Genomic DNA, 21637 nt, shown 5'->3' on the forward strand with positions numbered 1-21637 from the left:
TATTGGGAGATTCTACTGTACCAATTTTGGTGCATGTAGTTATTATTTTTTTTTTTTAAAGTAACCGTATGGACCTACAGAATAAAGATACGTTTTTTTTTTTCTCAAAAAGTGCACTGCGTAGTAACGGAAGCCCCAAAAGTTGCAAAATGGGGCTTCTTTTTTTTTTTTTCATTTCACCCCACAAATATTTTTTTTTTGTTTCACCGCAGATTATGTTATAAAATAAGTAATGTCATTACAAAATACAATTGGTGCAAAATACAATTGGTAGGTGCAAAATTGAGCACGTTACGATTTTTAGAAGGTGAGGAGGAAAAAACCAAAGTGCAAAAACGAAAATAGTTTTGAGTCCTTAAGGTGAAAATGGGTCCTTAAGGGGTTTAGGAAATAACCAAAATGCATGCGCATAAAAAATATGCAAAGTAGCACTTTTCCAGAAGGAAGAGACGTTGCTCTCAGAATTACCTGGATTAGTAAAAATAACCCAAACGTATTACCACATACAATGGGTCATGCCCTTCAGGTGTCTGGGCATGCTGGGAATTGTAGTTTCGCACAGCAGGAGGCACACTGGTAGGGAGACACTGATCTAGACACAGAAAGATAATGGCCACAATATTTGACAATTCCACAACAGAAACTCTTTAATATACAAAATAAATATATAAGTACTTTACATTTTTAAGATAATAAATGTACTTACTCTAACCACACATTTATACTTACACCAAAGGCCAGTGACTGAAAATAGCTAAAATAGAAATTATTACTGAAAAACAGTTTATTTACCATTTATAAAATATTGGAGTGTTAGCAGCAGTACCACCTACTCATAATCCTGATGAAGGCCAATGCATTATTCATCTGAAAAGCCTCAGCTCACATGAATGACAGGCTATGCAGGCTTTATTTCATGTATTCCATACAGCGTATACATCATCATCCAACATCAGGTAGCTGAGTACAAAAAAGCATCATACGTACTTTTATTTGTGACTGTGAAGTATAGTACCAATAGGTCACATCCCAGTTACAGAATAACATTAGCCTTTATGAATTGGACCATGGTTATATTGACTACAATTCAGACATTCCTTATTCAAATCTGTTTCTACAATAGTTGTGTAACAATCAATATGACTGGAATTTTTCTATAGGAATTTTTCTATAGACTTTCATGGAAATTCTGGAAGGTATGTAGGTTAAAGGAGTAATGCGTCCACTTGAGTATATCACCAAGTTGGCGTTTGGCGTTTTATACACCATGCCATACTACTTCTTGGGGAAAAAAAGTATGTAAAGTAGATCTTCTTCAGCAGAAAAAGAGTATGCTCTTTAAGCTATCCATAAATCAATGCTAAATCCCTTAATCAACCTTGAAACTACTAAGGATTATCAGCCAAACCATAATCTCAATCTTTGGCCTCTCTTATTGGTCCTCCATGGCCACTCACAAAGAGGGTCACACATTCAACCCTATCCTCACCTGCTTCTGTTTCATATCTAACCTCTCCAACCACATAGCCACATTATCCCCTTACTTGTCTTCTCTCTTCTCATCAACTGCCCCCCACCCCTCCAGGCTAGAAGAACCCAGCCGGGCCTTGTAGGAACCTCAAGTGTCTCAACAATGACACACTCTCAGTATCTCTTCTACCACACTCCACCATTTCTGTTCTTCACGATACAGACACAGCTAATATGTTCTATAACACCACTGTTGCTTCAATCTGGACTCAGTCTCCCCTCTCGCACACAAGAAAACTTGACATATCAATAGATAGCCCTAGCACACCAATCTTACAAAACAACTGAGGAAAGCTTCAAGAGCTTTTGGAAGAAAACACATTCAACAGAAAACTTCAGACCATAAAGCATGCACTCCTCACCTTCAAAGGAAAACGGTCATCCTGTTAACCAACAAAAAAAAACAATACACTGGGTTATAGTGTGAGTGAGCAGGAGTTCAATGAGGGGGTCACTGCTTGAACTAATAAGTACCTTCAGTCCAGAAATCTGCTTCTATCTTCTTTGAATTGCATGCTGGAGGCAAGCCCCACCAACACAATTTGAAGATTCATTGTCTGTGACTCCACGTCCTAGTGACGTGGAGTCGCTGGCCTTGTAAGTGCATGCACCAACTGAGCACTCACGTGACCAGCCACAATGATTATGCAAATTTAGTCAATCGGGTCAGCCTCTAGCATGCAATTCAGTAAAGATAGAAGAGGATCTTCTGGAGGATATATCTCCGGACCGCAGGTACGTATTTCAGCCAGTGACTCCTCATTGGACTCCTGTTCACCCACACTATAACACAGTGTATTGGGTTTAGTGTGGGTGAACAGGATGACAATTTTCCTTTCAAGCCTGCACTCTTCCACTTCTGCAAAAAAGGACTTCTTCAATGCTATTATATTATCGAAACCGCCCTAATCAAGGTGGCCAATGTCTGCTAACTGCCAAAGCCTAACGCCAATACTCTGTGCTTTATTTCATTGAACTTTCCTCTGCCTTTGACACTGTTGACCTCTCCCTTCTGCTACAAACTATCTTATCTTTAGGCATCATAAAGGTGGCCCTCTCCTTGATCTCCTCATACCCTACCAACTGCACATTTTGCATCTCCTACTCACATGTCACCTACTCACCTCACCCTCTTACTGTTGGAGTCCTCAAATGCTCTGTCGTTGGGCCCCTACTCTTCTCCATCTATACACTTGTTCCGGGACAGATCATAGAACCTCATGGCTTTAAGTACCACTTCTATGCCAATGGCATTCAAATCTACCTCTATGTTCTAAATATTACCTGCCTTTTATCCAGGATCCCAAAGTGCCAGCTATATCTTATGTCTTCTCCTTGTTACGTTATGTGCTCCGCCTGCACAGAACGTCCGTGAGCGCATGGTCCCATTAACTACTGCTGCCGACGGAACTGGGACTCGGATCACGGGACGTGCCAGTATGCGAGCCCCAGTCCGTCATTCACCTGGTGCTTCTCCTGCCCTCGCCTCTGCCTCTCTGCTCCGGCGCATATTACCCCATCCCCTATGGCACGCGCGCGCCAGAGCTTTAAGGTATAAAGGGCCAGTGCGCTCATTAGTGTAATTCACCTGTGGCTCATTGATAAATTCCTCCACCCTCCTCACTTCCCTGCTGGATCTTTGTTGCCTTGTGCCTGAGAGAAAGCATACCTGAGAGTTGTGTTGCTGTGTATCTGATCCTTTGCTCTGTGACTTGACTTTGCTCCTCTGCTGCCTACCTATTTATCTCCTGCTACGTCCTGACTACGCTACTGTGCCGCCTGCCTTGACCTTCTGCTATCCTGACTATGAGCTGCCTTATCCCTCCTGTGCCTCGCATCCCTTCAGCCGACCGGGGTGGTCAAGCCGTGCCAGGGGTAGCGACCTGGGTGCAGCCTGCCGCAGCAAGCCCATCCAGCTTTGCGGTGGGCTCTGGTGAAAACCAGCGGCTCCCTGGTACGGTCTGAGTCATTTGCCACACAGGTCCAACGAATCCACATCCACCGGAGTTCCTGTCTTCTGAAACGTGAGTGTTACACTCCTCCTGCTTTCTAAAACTCAACTAAAAATGTTTTATTCCCCCCCCCAATTTGCTCCACTCCTGATGTATAAATCACAGTCAATGGTTCCACCCTCTCCCTAGTCCCACACGTGTGCTGCCTTAGGGTCACCTTTCATTCTGCACTGTTTTTCAAACCACACATCTATACCATAACCACCTCTTGCTGCCTCAACCTTAAAAACATTTCTCAAATCCACTCAGTCCTCCATTTTGGCTCAACTTAGTTATTGGTACATGCCTTCATCATCTCCCGCTTGGATTACTGCAACATACCCGCTGCTCAACAAATTCAGTTTACATGACAATGACAAGTTTTTGACAGAAGTCTTTGCTCCAGTACATTTCAATTAACCTAAAATAATAATAATAATAATAATAATACATAAATAAGATTCAGACAGATCTAATTTTTAGGGCAGCTCAGTGCAAAATCAGTTTGGATTGCTGAAGTAAACTGCTAATGTTGGTAAGAGAATTTGTGGTTGGATAAATATTCCTCTGCAGGGATATGTAGTATTATAGGTTGCCCATTCAGATAAATGGACAACCCTAATGATACATGAATGCAAGTTGCACTTTGTTAGTTGATCTTTTCACTCACATACCAGGAAAGATCTCAAGTCAAAGACCCTTTCTATTATATTCATATGCCTCAATAGTTTACACCGTGTTTTCATAGTGAGACAACCTGCTTCATTAACCTTAAAAATGTCATCACTCTCTAACATCCTTCTCTAAAATCTCATAGTAGTTGTGTCCAAATAATAACAGAACAGGCTTACCTAAGGTGAAAGCTCTATGGCAACATTGATTTGTCCAGTGGGTGAAATATGGCATCAAAGGGTTAGTCTAAAATTGACATTATCCAGGAGGCTATTCTCTTTGGAGTGGCTTATCTGAATATTAATTAGCATAATTAAACATCTGAAACACGCTCGCATCATTTCCACAATATATTATTATAGTCTTACTGAAAATCCCCACGGGTATTTTTCTTCCATGACTCCTGAAAAATGGATAAAAACTTCCACTCTTTAATTTTTTTTATTTTTCAATCTAATATACAGACAAACAAACTTCAATGTTTAATGTCTGGTTGTGTATTAAATACATTTCACAGTTAAAAATAAAATAAACGTGTCCTTAACAGCTAATCTGCGGTAATGAAGGGTAATTATATTGCGAGAGGAAAGGATCACAAGGAAATAGGCGCAATCTGGAACAGAACCAAATTCAATTACTGTGGAAACACAATCCTAAGCCAATTAATCTTACTATGCGAGGCAATTAATTACAGTTCACTTATTATAGGAAAAATATGTACTGCAATATTTGTAGCATTAAATGATGGAGTGGGATGACGGACTCCAATAATTTGCTGTCTGATATAAAAAGGAAGCGTTTCTCAACTTAAAAAAGCAAAACATTTTATTTATGTTGCAGCAAATTATCATGAGCTTGTCACATTTGAGGATTCAAAATACTGAAAACGAACATATATTTAAATATATAGCTGTCTATGACAATTTTGTATTAATAGATTTTGAACAAGATGGGTATATATTGCCTCTTCACTGAATTAACTGCAGAGGAACACAGATAAAAATGTCAGTTTTCATGCCTATATTATACACAAATAGTCTGCATTATAGGGTTTAGAAATCTGCAAGACGGTTTGATGTCAAATTAATTTTATTTTATTCCAGAAATGTCTCTTTGTAGGAATGTGAGGAAAGCTGTGATTTAAAATAAAACCTACAGAACTAACCTCCTCACTGCTTGGATGAAAGCCGCATAGCATTGGTATGTAAATTACTACACATCAAGTCTACTGTAGTTTGTATAATAGTAGATCTATAGTAAAATGAATTACTGTATTATCAGATTTTTGTTAATTTTGCATATTTATAACTACATAAAATACACAGTTTGAAGCCATGAGCGCTCTTGGTAATTGGGAGAAACATGCTCTATGCTTGTTGAGTCAATGGTTGAGTAGAGTAATGGCCAACTCCGGCCCACATACAGAACTGTGCAAAAGTTTTAGGCAGGTGTGGACAAGATGCTGCAAAGTAAGAATGCTTACAACAATATAAGTGTCAATAGTTAATTTTGTATCAATTTTTAAAGAACATACAAAGTGAATAATCAGAAATCTAAGTCAAATCGATATTTGGTGTCGCCACCATTTGCGTAGGGTCCATGTCTCTGAATGTTTGGGGTCATTGTCTCCCTGCAGAATTAATTTGAAGCCCATCAGATACCTTACTAATTGTATTACATGATGGATAAGCATCTGCCTGTATTTGTCAGCACTTAAGACACCAATAATCCTGACCAAATCCCCAAATCCACTTGCTAAAATGCAGCCTAAAACTCGCAAGGGACCTCCATCATGATTTACTGTTGTCTGCAGACACTTATTATTTTACCGTTCTCCAGCCTTTCTGTTACAGTCACTGGCATATTTACCACTAGGCCCAGGTCAAGGGCAAAAATGTAAAGGATGTAACAGAAATGTCGCCACACTACTAGGAGCATCTCTAGCAATGCTTGGTCCTAGGCACTGAGGCAGAAGCACACATACTGCATGAGCAGCTGGGGGGGTGGGGGGAGGAAACACTGGGTGGAAGAAAGGGAAAATCCTGCACCTGTGCTCATCACAGCCTTCACTTTTCCCCCGGACACACAGCCCCTTATTCGCATCCACGCCCCCTAGTTTCTGGTGTGCTTTAAGATAGTAATATCTGATACTTGCATTTGGAATAGGAGACCTGACGTGTTTTTTTCCTTGCAGATCCCACTCAGCTGCCAGTGACTCCAAGCTGCCATATAAAGAGCCTGGGGCTCCTGACCAGCAAGTTCATGTCCTTGCTGCAGGAAGCAGAGGATTGTGTGCTGGACCTTAAAGTACAGATCCTACAGAGACTTACACCTCTCTCTCTCCAGCTGCCAAACTTACCCGGCGCTCCTCATCAGACCCATCACTGCACCGTACTTCTTCACAGCTTTCTGCCGATGCCTTCTCGCATCTTGAAGCCGTCTTTACACCAGGGTTAATGCCAGGAACCGCAGATCGGGCCGAGTCCCCCATTAACCCTTTAGACGGCACGACCAAAGTTGATTATGGCGTCTAAAATGAAACAAAAAGTATCCCGGCAGCTCAGCGGAGCTGATCGGCACTATCACGTCAAAATTGCGACATCCTGTCCGATTGTGTTCTATTGCTCTAAGCCTGCCATGTAGACTGGAGCAGCAGAGCACCAATAACACTGATCAATGCTATGCTATGGCATAGCATTGAAAAGTATATGCAATCAAAAGATTGCCCACTATGGGTGCTAAAATAAAAAAAAAATAAAAGTGTTAAAAAAAAGTTAATAAAAGTAATAAAATGTAATAAAAATGAAAATAATCATATGTGTTACCGCTGTGTGCGTAAATGTCTGCACTATTAAAATACAAGGATAGCTAAACTGCACGGTCGATGGCGTACATGTAAAAAAGTACCAAATTCCAAAATTGTGCATTTTTCGTCACTTCACATACCATAAAAACATATATAAAAAGCGATCAAGAAGTCCCATCAAAACAAAAATGGTACTGATGAAAGCTACAGGTCATGGCGCAAACAAATTTGCCCTCAAATAGCCCCCTATGCGGAAAAATAAAATAGTTATAGGGGTCAGAAGATGACAATTTTAAACATCCTAATTTTGGTGCATGTAGTTATAATTTTTTAAAGTAGTAAAATAAAACAAAACCTACATAAATTGGGTATCCTTGTAACCGTATGGACCTACAGAATAAACATAAGGTGTCATCTTTACCAAAAAGTGCACTGCGTAGAACTGGAAGCCCCCAAAAGTTACAAAATGGCGTTTTCTTTTTAATCTCACCCCACAAATAAATTTTCCTTTTGTTTCACAGCAGATTATGTAAGTGAAGTAATTACGAAGTACAATTGGTGACACAAAAAAACAAGCCCTTATTTGGGTCTGTAGGTGCAAAAGTGAAAGTGTTATGAATTTTAGAAGAGGTGGAGGAAAAAATGAAAATGCAAAAACAAAATGTTGCTGGGTCTTTAGGGCCATAATGGGCCTTAAGGATTAAATGATATATTTTTTGCTAACTTATTTGGTCTTCTCAGCTCGCTCTTCTTTTCCTGGACTTGCAGCATATCCCCCTACCCCAGTCTATGCCTGAACTTTTTTGTATAATTTGTATTATTGCTAAGATAGCACTCACAAGCACCTGGAAGACATCCCTATTCTAGTGAATCCATAGTTAACAAAATTAATACTACCTATTTGTTTGAGAAGATAATTGCGCTGGGTTTCGGTCAGGATGCTTCCTTCTCTCGGATGGTGATTAGTGGTGTTCCACCCCCCCCAGTACCGATGTGATTATGCGGCCGTAGTGACTGCACCAATCACAGTGTATGAGGAAGGGGGGAGGAGAGCAGAAGCATGTTGCTCCGCTCTGATCAGCACCATTTTACATCTGGTGCTGATCAGAGCAGAGCTCTGTCCTGTATCTCCCCCCTCACAGTCCAAAAAGTGCCATCTGGCAGCGTTTAGGGACAGTTTTAGATTAGGCAGGGAAAGAGTTTAGGAGGTAAAAAAAAGAAAAACATTTTTTTTTCAGTGCACATCTGTAGGTGTCCGCGCATCCGCAGCACCTTAAGCTGCGTGACCCGGGACCTACAGGGTCACTGCGGTCTGCGCCAGTGTTTTTTTTGGGTGCAGACCTATTTTTTAATTTTTTTTGCTAAACGTGTGGCTGGGCCCTCTTAGCCATAAGCGGTCCACCACTGTTAGCTAAATCCCACCCGCCGCTGATCAGTCCAGTAGTACTGATCAGCATCGATTTTTTGGAGGTGCAGGCGTTTTACGGGTTATAGCAGCTTTTTTTTTTTTTTTTTTTTTTGCACCTATAGGTGGTCCGTGCCACCAGTAGAAGGCCTGTGCTGTGTGGATGGACCGTACCTCTGTGTGCAGCCTGCACCACCGCTGTCATTGACTTATCACTGATCTGCCGTTTTTTAGGGGTTCAGGTGGGTGCATTTTTTCAGGGTTAAGTGTTTTTTTATTTTATTTTTCGGGTATTTTGTGTAGGGGTCTGTACGTACCACCAGCCACTGTTCTGGGCTGAGTGGCCGGAACCCCCACTGACTTCTGCGCTCCCTGCCGCCACTAAGCGCTAATCAGTGTGTACACCATTGATTAGGTAAACACTTTTTTTTTTGGCTAGAAGTATTTTTTTGTAAGTTTTTTTCCCCTTTTTAGTTAATATTTTTTCTGTTAGGGTAGGTTTAGTTAGGTTAGGGCAGGTTAGGGAGGTAGTCTCGCACCACACCACACGCAGCACATACACTAATAAAGTTTTTCCCACACACATACACCCCCACCCATTCCCATTAGAGTAGGAAAATGGCCCACAAGGCATTTTCAGTGGAGGAGGCATATGCCATACTTGCCTCTGACACTGAAAGCGCCTCACAGGACAAGGAAGACCCCACCTTCCTTATTTCCTTGTCCTCCTCCTCATCTAGTTCTGATAATGAGCCCCCAAGGCGACAGAGACGCCACCAAGCGAGGTCGCAAACCTCCTTTGCTCCTGACCCTGTGCCCCATGCTAGTATGAGTCCCCCTGGCGTTCATACTAGTCAAGTCCCCCAGCCAAGTTTACTGGTGCCTTGTTACCTGGTGCCTTGCCTGGTTACCGGTGAACTTGTCTGGACGAGCCCGTGATTCCTGTGTTTGTTGGCAGCTCAGAAATCAAGATTGATATTGTCAGGTTCACTGAAATGGACTATTTCATTTTTTTTTTTTTTCAGTGACGACTTTGTCAATCTGATGGTTGACCAGACGAATCTGTATCCCCAACAGTTCGTCACTGCAAACCCGGCTCCTTTTTAGCTAGGCCCGGTGGCTTGTTCCCAGTCAGTGCAGCCGAAATGAGGCCCTTTTGGGGCCTCGTGCTGCATATGGGCCTAGTTAAAAAGCCAAAGGTCAGGCAATACTGGAGTGGGGACGTCTTCTACCAGACCCCGCTCTACAGTATGGCCATGACCCGTCCCCGGTTCGAGGCCATTCAGAAATGTTTGCATTATGCTGATAATGCGGCATGTCCTCCCCGAACTGATCCCGCGTATGACCGCCTGTATAAAATCAGGCCGGTCATCAATCACTTTGGGGCCAAATTTTGGGAGGCCTATGTCCCTGGAAGGGAGATCGGTATTGATGAGTCTCTCATCAGCTTTAAGGGGAGACTCAGTTTCCAGCGATACATCCCTACCAATAGAGCGCGGTATGGCGTGAAGAGATGCAGAGTGTGTCGCAAGAGGATGATTCGGAAGGACACCACCACTGTTACGCCGAGCGCTCCGGGTCCCCGCTCCTCCCCGGAGCGCTCGCTTCACTCCCTCCGCTGCAGCGCTCCGGTCACGTCCTCTGACCCGGGGCGCTGCGATCCTGCTGCCAGCCGGGATGCGATTCGCGATGCGGGTAGCGCCCGCTCGCGATGCGCACCCCGGCTCCCCTACCTGACTCGCTCCCCGTCTGTTCTGTCCCGGCGCGCGCGGCCCCGCTCCCTAGGGCGCGCGCGCGCCGGGTCTCTGCGATTTAAAGGGCCACTGCGCCGCTGATTGGCGCAGTGGTTCCAATTAGGGTTTTCACCTGTGCACTTCCCTATATTACCTCACTTCCCTTGCACTCCCTTGCCGGATCTTGTTGCCTTAGTGCCAGTGAAAGCGTTCCTTGTGTGTTCCTTGCCTGTGTTTCCAGACCTTCTGCCGTTGCCCCTGACTACGATCCTTGCTGCCTGCCCCGACCTTCTGCTACGTCCGACCTTGCTTCTGCCTACTCCCTTGTACCGCGCCTATCTTCAGCAGCCAGAGAGGTGAGCCGTTGCTAGTGGATACGACCTGGTCACTACCGCCGCAGCAAGACCATCCCGCTTTGCGGCGGGCTCTGGTGAAAACCAGTAGTGGCTTAGAACCGGTCCACTAGCACGGTCCACGCCAATCCCTCTCTGGCACAGAGGGTCCACTACCTGCCAGCCGGCATCGTGACAGTAGATCCGGCCATGGATCCCGCTGAAGTTCCTCTGCCAGTTGTCGCTGACCTCACCACGGTGGTCGCCCAGCAGTCACAACAGATAGCGCAACAAGGCCAACAGCTGTCTCAACTGACCGTTATGCTACAACAGTTGCTACCACAGCTTCAGCAGTCATCTCCTCCGCCAGCTCCTGCACCTCCTCCGCAGCGAGTGGCCGCTCCTGGGATACGCTTATCCTTGCCGGATAAATTTGATGGGGACTCTAAGTTTTGCCGTGGCTTTCTTTCCCAATGTTCCCTGCATCTGGAGATGATGTCGGACCTGTTTCCCACTGAAAGGTCTAAGGTGGCTTTCGTAGTCAGTCTTCTGTCCGGAAAAGCCCTGTCATGGGCCACACCGCTCTGGGACCGCAATGACCCCGTCACTGCCTCTGTACACTCCTTCTTCTCGGAAATCCGAAGTGTCTTTGAGGAACCTGCCCGAGCCTCTTCTGCTGAGACTGCCCTGTTGAACCTGGTCCAGGGTAATTCTTCCGTTGGCGAGTATGCCGTACAATTCCGTACACTTGCTTCAGAATTGTCCTGGAATAATGAGGCCCTCTGCGCGACCTTCAAAAAAGGCCTATCCAGCAACATTAAAGATGTTCTGGCCGCACGAGAAATTCCTGCTAATCTACATGAACTTATTCACCTAGCCACTCGCATTGACATGCGTTTTTCTGAAAGGCGTCAGGAACTCCGCCAAGATATGGACTCTGTTCGCACGAGGCGTTTCGTCTCCTCGGCTCCTCTCTCCTCTGGTTCCCTGCAATCTGTTCCTGTGCCTCCCGCCGTGGAGGCTATGCAGGTCGACCGGTCTCGCCTGACACCTCAAGAGAGGACACGACGCCGTATGGAGAACCTCTGCCTGTACTGTGCTAGTACCGAACACTTCCTGAGGGATTGTCCTATCCGTCCTCCCCGCCTGGAAAGACGTACGCTGACTCCGCACAAAGGTGAGACAGTCCTTGATGTCTACTCTGCTTCTCCACGTCTTACTGTGCCTGTGCGGATGTCTGCCTCTGCCTTCTCCTTCTCTACAGTGGCCTTCTTGGACTCTGGATCTGCAGGAAATTTTATTTTGGCCTCTCTCGTCAACAGGTTCAACATCCCAGTGACCAGTCTCGCCAGACCCCTCTACATCAATTGTGTAAATAATGAAAGATTGGACTGTACCATACGTTTCCGCACGGAGCCCCTTCTTATGAGCATCGGATCTCATCATGAGAGGATTGAACTTTTGGTCCTCCCCAATTGCACCTCGGAGATTCTCCTTGGACTTCCCTGGCTTCAACTTCATTCCCCAACCCTGGATTGGTCCACTGGGGAGATCAAGAGTTGGGGGTCCTCTTGTTCCAAGAACTGTCTAAAACCGGTTCCCAGTAACCCTTGCCGTAACTCTGTGGTTCCTCCAGTAACCGGTCTCCCTAAGGCCTATATGGACTTCGCGGATGTTTTCTGCAAAAAACAAGCTGAGACTCTACCTCCTCACAGGCCTTATGATTGCCCTATCGACCTCCTCCCGGGTACTACTCCACCCCGGGGCAGAATTTATCCTCTCTCTGCCCCAGAGACTCTTGCCATGTCCGAATACGTCCAGGAGAATCTAAAAAAGGGCTTTATCCGTAAATCCTCCTCTCCTGCCGGAGCCGGATTTTTCTTTGTGTCCAAAAAAGATGGCTCCCTACGTCCTTGCATTGACTACCGCGGTCTTAATAAAATCACGGTTAAGAACCGCTACCCCTTACCCCTCATCTCTGAACTCTTTGATCGCCTCCAAGGTGCCCACATCTTCACTAAATTGGACTTAAGAGGCGCCTATAACCTCATCCGCATCAGAGAGGGGGACGAGTGGAAAACGGCATTTAACACCAGAGATGGACACTTTGAGTATCTGGTCATGCCCTTTGGACTGTGTAATGCCCCTGCCGTCTTCCAAGACTTTGTCAATGAAATTTTTCGTGATCTGTTATACTCCTGTGTTGTGGTATATCTGGACGATATCCTAATTTTTTCTGCCAATCTAGAAGAACACCGCCAGCATGTCCGTATGGTTCTTCAGAGACTTCGTGACAACCAACTCTATGCCAAAATTGAGAAATGTCTGTTTGAATGCCAATCTCTTCCTTTTCTAGGATATTTGGTCTCTGGCCAGGGACTACAGATGGATCCAGACAAACTCTCTGCCGTCTTAAATTGGCCACGCCCCTCCGGACTCCGTGCTATCCAACGCTTTTTGGGGTTCGCCAATTATTACAGGCAATTTATTCCACATTTTTCTACCATTGTGGCTCCTATCGTGGCTTTAACCAAGAAAAATGCTGATCCCAAGTCCTGGCCTCCTCAAGCAGAAGACTCCTTTAAACGACTCAAGTCTGCCTTTTCTTCGGCTCCCGTGCTCTCCAGACCTGACCCTTCCAAACCCTTCCTATTGGAGGTTGATGCCTCCTCAGTAGGAGCTGGAGCTGTTCTTCTACAAAAAAATCCTTCCGGGCATGCTGTCACTTGTGGTTTTTTCTCTAGGACCTTCTCTCCAGCGGAGAGGAACTACTCCATCGGGGATCGAGAGCTTCTAGCCATTAAATTAGCACTTGAGGAATGGAGGCATCTGCTGGAGGGATCAAGATTTCCTGTTATTATCTACACCGACCACAAGAACCTCTCCTACCTCCAGTCGGCCCAACGGCTGAATCCTCGCCAGGCCCGGTGGTCTCTGTTCTTTGCCCGATTTAATTTTGAGATTCACTTTCGTCCTGCCGATAAGAACATTAGGGCCGATGCTCTCTCTCGTTCCTCGGATGCCTCAGAAGTTGATCTCCCTCCGCAACACATCATTCCACCTGACTGCCTGATCTCCACTTCTCCTGCCTCCATCAGGCAGACTCCTCCAGGAAAGACCTTTGTTTCTCCACGCCAACGCCTCGGAATCCTCAATGGGGTCACTCCTCCCATCTCGCAGGTCATGCGGGCATCAAGAAATCTGTGCAACTCATCTCCCGCTTCTATTGGTGGCCGACTCTGGAGACGGATGTTGGGGACTTTGTGCGAGCCTGCACTATCTGTGCCCGGGATAAGACTCCTCGCCAGAAGCCCGCTGGTTTTCTTCATCCTCTGCCTGTCCCCGAACAGCCTTGGTCTCTGATTGGTATGGATTTTATTACTGATTTACCCCCTTCCCGTGGCAACACCGTTATTTGGGTGGTCGTTGATCGATTCTCCAAAATGGCACATTTCATCCCTCTTCCTGGTCTTCCTTCTGCGCCTCAGTTGGCTAAACAATTTTTTGTACACATTTTTCGTCTTCACGGGTTGCCTACGCAGATTGTCTCGGATAGAGGGGTCCAATTCGTGTCTAAATTCTGGAGGGCTCTCTGTAAACAACTCAAGATTAAATTAAATTTTTCCTCTGCATATCATCCCCAGTCCAATGGACAAGTAGAAAGAATTAACCAGATCCTGGGTGATTATTTGCGACATTTTGTTTCCTCCCGCCAGGATGACTGGGCAGATCTCCTTCCATGGGCCGAATTTTCGTATAACTTCAGGGTCTCTGAATCTTCCTCCAAATCCCCATTTTTCGTGGTGTACGGCCGTCACCCTCTTCCCCCCCTCCCTACCCCCTTGCCCTCTGGTCTGCCCGCTGTGGATGAAATTTCTCGTGACCTTTCCATTATATGGAGAGAGACCCAAAATTCTCTCTTACAGGCTTCTTCACGCATGAAGAGGTTCGCGGATAAGAAAAGAAGAGCTCCCCCCGTTTTTTCCCCTGGAGACAAGGTATGGCTCTCCGCTAAATATGTCCGCTTCCGTGTCCCTAGCTACAAGTTGGGACCACGCTATCTTGGTCCTTTCAAAATTTTGTGTCAAATTAATCCTGTCTCTTATAAACTTCTTCTTCCTCCTTCTCTTCGTATCCCTAATGCCTTTCACGTCTCTCTTCTCAAACCACTCATCCTCAACCGTTTTTCTCCCAAATCTGTTCCTCCCACTCCTGTTTCCGGCTCCTCGGACGTCTTCTCGGTCAAGGAAATTTTGGCTGCCAAAAAGGTCAGAGGGAAAAATTTTTTTTTAGTAGACTGGGAGGGTTGTGGTCCTGAAGAGAGATCCTGGGAACCTGAGGACAACATCCTTGACAAAAGTCTGCTCCTCAGGTTCTCAGGCTCCAAGAAGAGGGGGAGACCCAAGGGGGGGGGGTACTGTTACGCCGAGCGCTCCGGGTCCCCGCTCCTCCCCGGAGCGCTCGCTTCACTCCCTCCGCTGCAGCGCTCCGGTCACGTCCTCTGACCCGGGGCGCTGCGATCCTGCTGCCAGCCGGGATGCGATTCGCGATGCGGGTAGCGCCCGCTCGCGATGCGCACCCCGGCTCCCCTACCTGACTCGCTCCCCGTCTGTTCTGTCCCGGCGCGCGCGGCCCCGCTCCCTAGGGCGCGCGCGCGCCGGGTCTCTGCGATTTAAAGGGCCACTGCGCCGCTGATTGGCGCAGTGGTTCCAATTAGGGTTTTCACCTGTGCACTTCCCTATATTACCTCACTTCCCTTGCACTCCCTTGCCGGATCTTGTTGCCTTAGTGCCAGTGAAAGCGTTCCTTGTGTGTTCCTTGCCTGTGTTTCCAGACCTTCTGCCGTTGCCCCTGACTACGATCCTTGCTGCCTGCCCCGACCTTCTGCTACGTCCGACCTTGCTTCTGCCTACTCCCTTGTACCGCGCCTATCTTCAGCAGCCAGAGAGGTGAGCCGTTGCTAGTGGATACGACCTGGTCACTACCGCCGCAGCAAGACCATCCCGCTTTGCGGCGGGCTCTGGTGAAAACCAGTAGTGGCTTAGAACCGGTCCACTAGCACGGTCCACGCCAATCCCTCTCTGGCACAGAGGGTCCACTACCTGCCAGCCGGCATCGTGACAACCACTCAATGCGACACTTGCCCCGATCATCCGGGCCTCTGCATTAAGAATTTCTTCAGGGGGTATCACACTTCCATGTAGCACTAAATTTTTATCCTTTTCCCTGATTTTAAATTCCCCAGAATTCGACTCCAATGTACCAGTCCAGAGTACATTGTCTTCAAAATTTTAAAGCCAAACGCCCACCACCCAAGCCAAAAAAAAATAAATAAAAAAAAATAAATAAATAATTATTTTCCAATACCCCTGTGAACATCTTTATAATTTTTTTTCTCCCCCCAAAAAATGGGTCATGGAACACAAAGTCAACAGCATTAGGGGTTTGTAGTTGCCTCATATGCGCAGAGCTCTCTCCCCACCTGAGCGGGGTGCGCATTTGAGTTAACAGAATAGGGATGGCTACACACATCACATTCCCAGAATGATGATTCAGAGCATAGGGTTTGGGGCGGCATCATTTTTACTTTCGGCTATACTCTGGGTCATCATTCTGGGAATTGGCATATCAGTACTAAAATTGCAATTTTAATCCCCTCTCATAGTACACTTCATCCATTCCTGGAAAATAAATTTAGGGAACACCCGTCTGTTCCAAATCTCCACTTCACCCTTATACACCTTCCCTAGGGGGTGTAGTGTTTGTAATAAGCTCACATGTGGGTGTTCCTTTCTTGTATTTTCCTCTGAATGTATGTTATAGAGGATGGCATTAACAGCTCTGTTTCTATCTTTGCTCTGTTTCTATCTCTGTTTCTATCTGTAGATCACAGACTTCAGAATAGCATGCAATGTCAGGCTGCTGCTTCCAAAGCCAGCAGGATATTGTCATGTATCAAAAGAGGCATGGACTCAAGGGACAGGGACATAATATTCCCCCTTTATAAAGCATTGGTACGGCCTCACCTGGATTATGCTGTTCAGTTTTGGTCGCCTGTACATAAAAGGGACACTGCAGAGCTGGAAAGGGTGCAGAGACGTGCGACTAAACTAATATGAGGCATGGAACATTTTAGCTACGAGGAACGATTAAAGGAGTTACAATTGTTTAGTCTTGAGAAGAGACGTTTAAGGGGGGATATGATACATGTATATTAATGGCCCATACAAAAAATATGGAGAAAAACTGTTCCAGGTTAAACCCCCTCAAAGGACGAGGGGGCACTCCCTCCGTCTGGAGAAGAAAAGGTTTAGTCTAAAGGGGCGACACGCCTTCTTTACCATAAGAACTGTGAATTTATGGAACAGTCTACATCAGGAACTGGTCACAGCAGGAACAATTAATAGCTTTAAAACAGGGTTAGATACATTCCTGGAAAAAAAATAACATTAATGCTTATGCAGAATTATTAAACTACATCCCTTCCCCTTATCCCCTTACACCCTTCCCTTCAGTTCCCTGGTTGAACTTGATGGACGTATGTCTTTTTTCAACCATACTAACTATGTAACTGTTAGGTCAGTAACAAACATTGGCCTCAAATGCGAAGAGTTCTCCCACATGAGCTCTGTCGTATTTCCAGGCGATAATTCGTACAGGTTGAAAATTGCAATTTTCAAAAGCTACCCTTCATCCATTCCTGGAAAATAAATTTAGGAAACACCTGTGCGTTCAAAATATCCTCTTTACCCCTATACCCATTCCTCAGGGTGGGTACTTTCTGTAATGTTGTCACATGTGGGTGTTTCATTTTTGTATTTGCCACTGAATGTATGTAACCGTCAGCTACTGATATGCCATAGGCCACAAATGCAGGTAGACCTCTATGCCTTCTGAGCCTTGTTGTGCGCCTGTCCAGCACGTTACCTCATATGTGGATGTGTTTCCATAGTCAGGAGAAAAAGCCCTCCAAAATTTGAAACCCAATTTCTCTTAGTACCCCTTGTGAAAATGTAAAACATTTTTGTGTAAAAAAATTAAATTTTTACATTTACGGCCCACTGTTCAAAAACCTGTGAGGTATACACATATAAAGTACTCACTGTACCCCTTGTTACCTTCCTTGAGGGGTGTAGTTTCAAAACTGTGGTCACTTGCCAGGTTTTTATTTTTAGATTTTATGTCAGAACCTCAACCATTGCAGTGCAAATCTCATTGGTGCTGTCTCATTCCTAAGCCCTGTTTCGCACCCGCATAGTGCTTTTCCACCTTATATGGGGTATGTTTTTATTCTGGAGAGGTTGGGCTACAAATTTTGTGGAGATTTTCTTCTCTTACTACTTGTAAAACGAAAAATTTTTTGGTTAATACCATCAATTCAGTCTTAAAAATCAATTCTTTCACTTTTAGGGCCACTGTTTAAAAAACATGTGAGGTGTAAGTACTCACTATAACCCTTGTTACGTTCCTTGAGGGGTGTAGCTTCTAATATGGTGTCACATGTGTGGGATTACTGCTGTTCTCGCACAATGGGGGCTTTGTAAACACACATGGCCCCCGACTTTAATTCCAACAAACTTTTCACTCCAAAAGTCCAATGGCACTCCTTCTATTCTGAGCATTGCAGTGCGCCCGCAGAGCACTTTATATCCACATATGGGGTATTTTCTTTCTCACTATAAATTTTGGGGGCCTTTTGCCCTATTACCCCATGTGAAAATGAAACATTTGGGGTAACATTATCAATATAGTGCGAAAAATCAAATTTTTCACTTTTACGGCCCACTGTTCAAAAAAATCTTTGAGTTGTAAGTACTCACTGTAACCCTTGTTATGTTCCTGGAGGGGTCTAGTTTCCAAAATGGTGTCACATGTGGGGGGTTTCTGCTGTTCTGGCATATTGGGAGGTTTGTAAATGCACATAGCCCCAGACTTCAATTTAAGCAAAATTATTTTTCCAAAAGTCCAATGGCACTCCTTCTGTTCTGAGACCTGTAGTGCGGCAGCAGAGCACTTAAAATCCACATATGGGGCATTTTCTTAATTGGGAGAAATTGGGCTTCAAATTTTGGGTTTCATTTTCTACTATTACACCATGTGAAAATAAAAAAATTGGAGTAACACCATCATTTTAGTGTTAAAAATCAAATTTTTTACTTTTACGGCCCACTGTTAAAAAAAACCTGTTAAGTGTAAGTACTCACTGTAACCCTGTCATGTTCCTGGAGGGGTCTAGTTTCCAAAATGGTGTCACATGTGGGGGGTTTCTGCTGTTCTGGCACCATGGAAGGTTTGTAAATGCACATAGCGCCCGACTTGTATTTCAGCAAAATTCTCTTTTCAAATGTCCAATGGCACTTCTTCTGTTCTGATACCTGTAGTGCAGCAGCAGAGCACTTAACGTCCACATATGGGGCATTTTCTTAATTGGGAGAAATTGGGCTTCAAATTTTGGGTTCCATTTTCTCCTATTACCCCTTGTGAAAAAGAAAAATTTGGGGTAACACCATCATTTTAGTGTTAAAAATCTAATTTTCCATTTTCACATCCAACTTCAACGCACATTAGTCAATCACTTGTGAGGTGTAAAAGCTCACTATACCCCTTGTTACGTTCCTTGAGGGGTGTAGTTTCCAAAATACTAGCCATTAGGATTTTTTTTTTGTTCTGGCACCATGGGGGCTTCCTAAATGCAACATGCCCCCCAAAAACCATTTCAGCAATATTCTCTTTCATAAAGCTAAATCTTGCTCCTTGACTTCTGAGCATTGTAGTGTGCCAGCAGAGCACTTAATCTCCACATTCTTAATCAGGAGAAACTAGGCGTAAAATTTTCTCCTATTACCTGTTGTGAAAAAGAAAAATTTGGGGTAACACCATCATTTTAGTCTTAAAAATCTCATTTTCCATTTTCACGTCCAACTTCAACGCAAAGTCGTCAAACACCTGTGAGGTGTTAAGGCTCACTATACCCCTTGTTACGTTCCTTGAGGGGTGTAGTTTCCAAAATAGTATGCCTTTTTTTTTTTTTGCTGTTTGGCACCACGGGGGCTTCCTAAATGCAACATGGCCCCCAATTGTAGCACTTAATGTCAACATATGAGGTATTTCCATACTTGAGAGAAATTGGGCTACACATTTTGGGGGGCTTTTTCTCCTAATACCACTTTTAAAAATGAAAAAAATGGGGTTACAAGAACATGTTAGTGTAAAAAATGCAGATTTAGATTTTTCTCCTCCACTTTGCTGCTATTCTTGTGAAACACCTAAAGGGTTAACAAACTTTCTGAATGTCCTTTTGAATACTTTGAGGGATGTAGTTTCTATAATGGGGTCATTTATGGGGTATTTCTCACAGAAAGGCCCCTCAAATCCACTTCAAACTTAACTGGTCCCTGAAAAATTCTGATTTTGAAATTTTTGTGAAAATTTTTAAAACTGCTGCTATACTTTGAAGCCCTCTAATGTCTTCAAAAAGTAAAAACATGCCAACTTTATGATGTCAACATAAAGTAGACATAGTGTATTTGTGAATCAATATATAATTTATTTGGAATATAAATTTTCCTTACAAGCAGAGAGTTTCAAACTTAGAAAAATGCTACATTTTCAATACAAGAAAGGATGCATGTAACGATGCATGTAACGAAGTAGAATATGTCCCGAAAAAAAAATCTCGGAATCAGAATAAAAGGTAAAAGCATTCCTGAGTTATTAATGCATAAAGTGACAGTGGTCAGAATTGCAAAAAAAAGGGCTGAGTCCTTAAGGTGAAAATAGGTTGAGTCCCTAAGGGGTTAATGCTCCTTATGTGATCACATCTCTATTCCAATTGCTCATGGGTATGAGGCCAAAACCGATACTGCACATTACACCTGGTAAGGTTTTGCCCTTTTTACTACTATTTCTTTTCTGCCCTGCATTAGCTGCGGGTCCTACCTTATAGATGGTTATAATGTGTTTTATCCAAGCCACACAGCTTTTAACATTGCATGTTTCTTTTGTTTTCTCTGTTATGTACTGCTCAAAAAAAGTAAAGGGAACACTAAAATAGCACATCCTAGATCTGAATGAATGAACTAATCGTATGAAATACTTCCGTCTTTACATAGTTGAATGTGCTGACAACAAAATCACACAAAAATTATCAATGGAAATCAAATTTATCAACCCATGGAGGTCTGGATATGGAGTCACACTCAAAATCAAAATGGAAAACCACACTACAGACTGATCCAACTGTGATGTAATGTCCTTAAAACAAGTCAAAATGAGGTTCAGTAGTGTGTGTGGCCTCCACGTGCCCGTATGACCTTCTACAATGCCTGGGCATGCTCCTGATGAGGTGGCGGAGTCTCCTAAGGGATGTCCTATGAGGTATTTCCATACTTGAGAGAAATTGGGCTACAAATTTTGGGGGGCTTTTTCTCCTAATACCACTTTTAAAAATGAAAAAAAAAATGGGGTTACAAGAACATGTTAGTGTAAAAAATGCAGATTTAGATTTTTCTCCTCCACTTTGCTGCTATTCTTGCTGCTGGGTTGTTGCCCTCCTACGGCCTCCTCCACGTCTCCTGATGTACTGGCCTGTCTCCTGGTAGTGCCTCCATGCTCTGGACACTATGCTGACAGACACAGCAAACCTTCTTGCCACAGCTCGCATTGATGTGCCATCCTGGATGAGCTGCACTACCTGAGCCACAGCATTCAAAAATGACCAAAACATCAGCCATGAATCATAGGAACTGAGAAGTGGTCTGTTTATTGGGGGTGTCTTACTAATTTTCTATAATTTCCACCTGTTGTCTGTTCCATTTGCACAACAGCATGTGAAATTGATTGTCAATCAGTGTTGCTTCTTGAGTGGACAGTGTGATTTCACAGAAGTGTGATTGAATTGGAGTTACATTGTGTTGTTTAAGTGTTCTTTGAATAAAAAACTATTGAAAGTAGAATGAACATCTCCATTCTTGAAGCAGAAATAATCCTCCCCACTTGGTAGTTTTGTTTTTTTAAATTGCCACTGTAGTTTTTGGAGATATAAAGTAAAGGCTCAGGCTTCTCCCTCCTTCTGGTTTTGGCCACTCCATTTCCCCCGCCTCGCTCTGCCCCTGGCCTGCTCGCAGCGGCAATCAGTTGCTACGAGCAGCCACACAGGGGGCCTGCTA

The 21637-nt window shown here is 44.4% G+C and overlaps 1 long non-coding RNA gene across 2 annotated transcripts in view; it reads right to left on the reverse strand.

The window, feature by feature from the left end:
* The window catches only part of LOC130362820 (uncharacterized), a 184934-nt gene that overhangs the window by 95982 nt on the left and 67315 nt on the right, over nt 1-21637 (reverse strand). The window lies entirely within an intron of this gene.

Source organism: Hyla sarda, chromosome 3 (assembly GCF_029499605.1).
Source record: "Hyla sarda isolate aHylSar1 chromosome 3, aHylSar1.hap1, whole genome shotgun sequence".
NCBI classification, from domain to species: Eukaryota; Metazoa; Chordata; class Amphibia; order Anura; family Hylidae; genus Hyla; species Hyla sarda.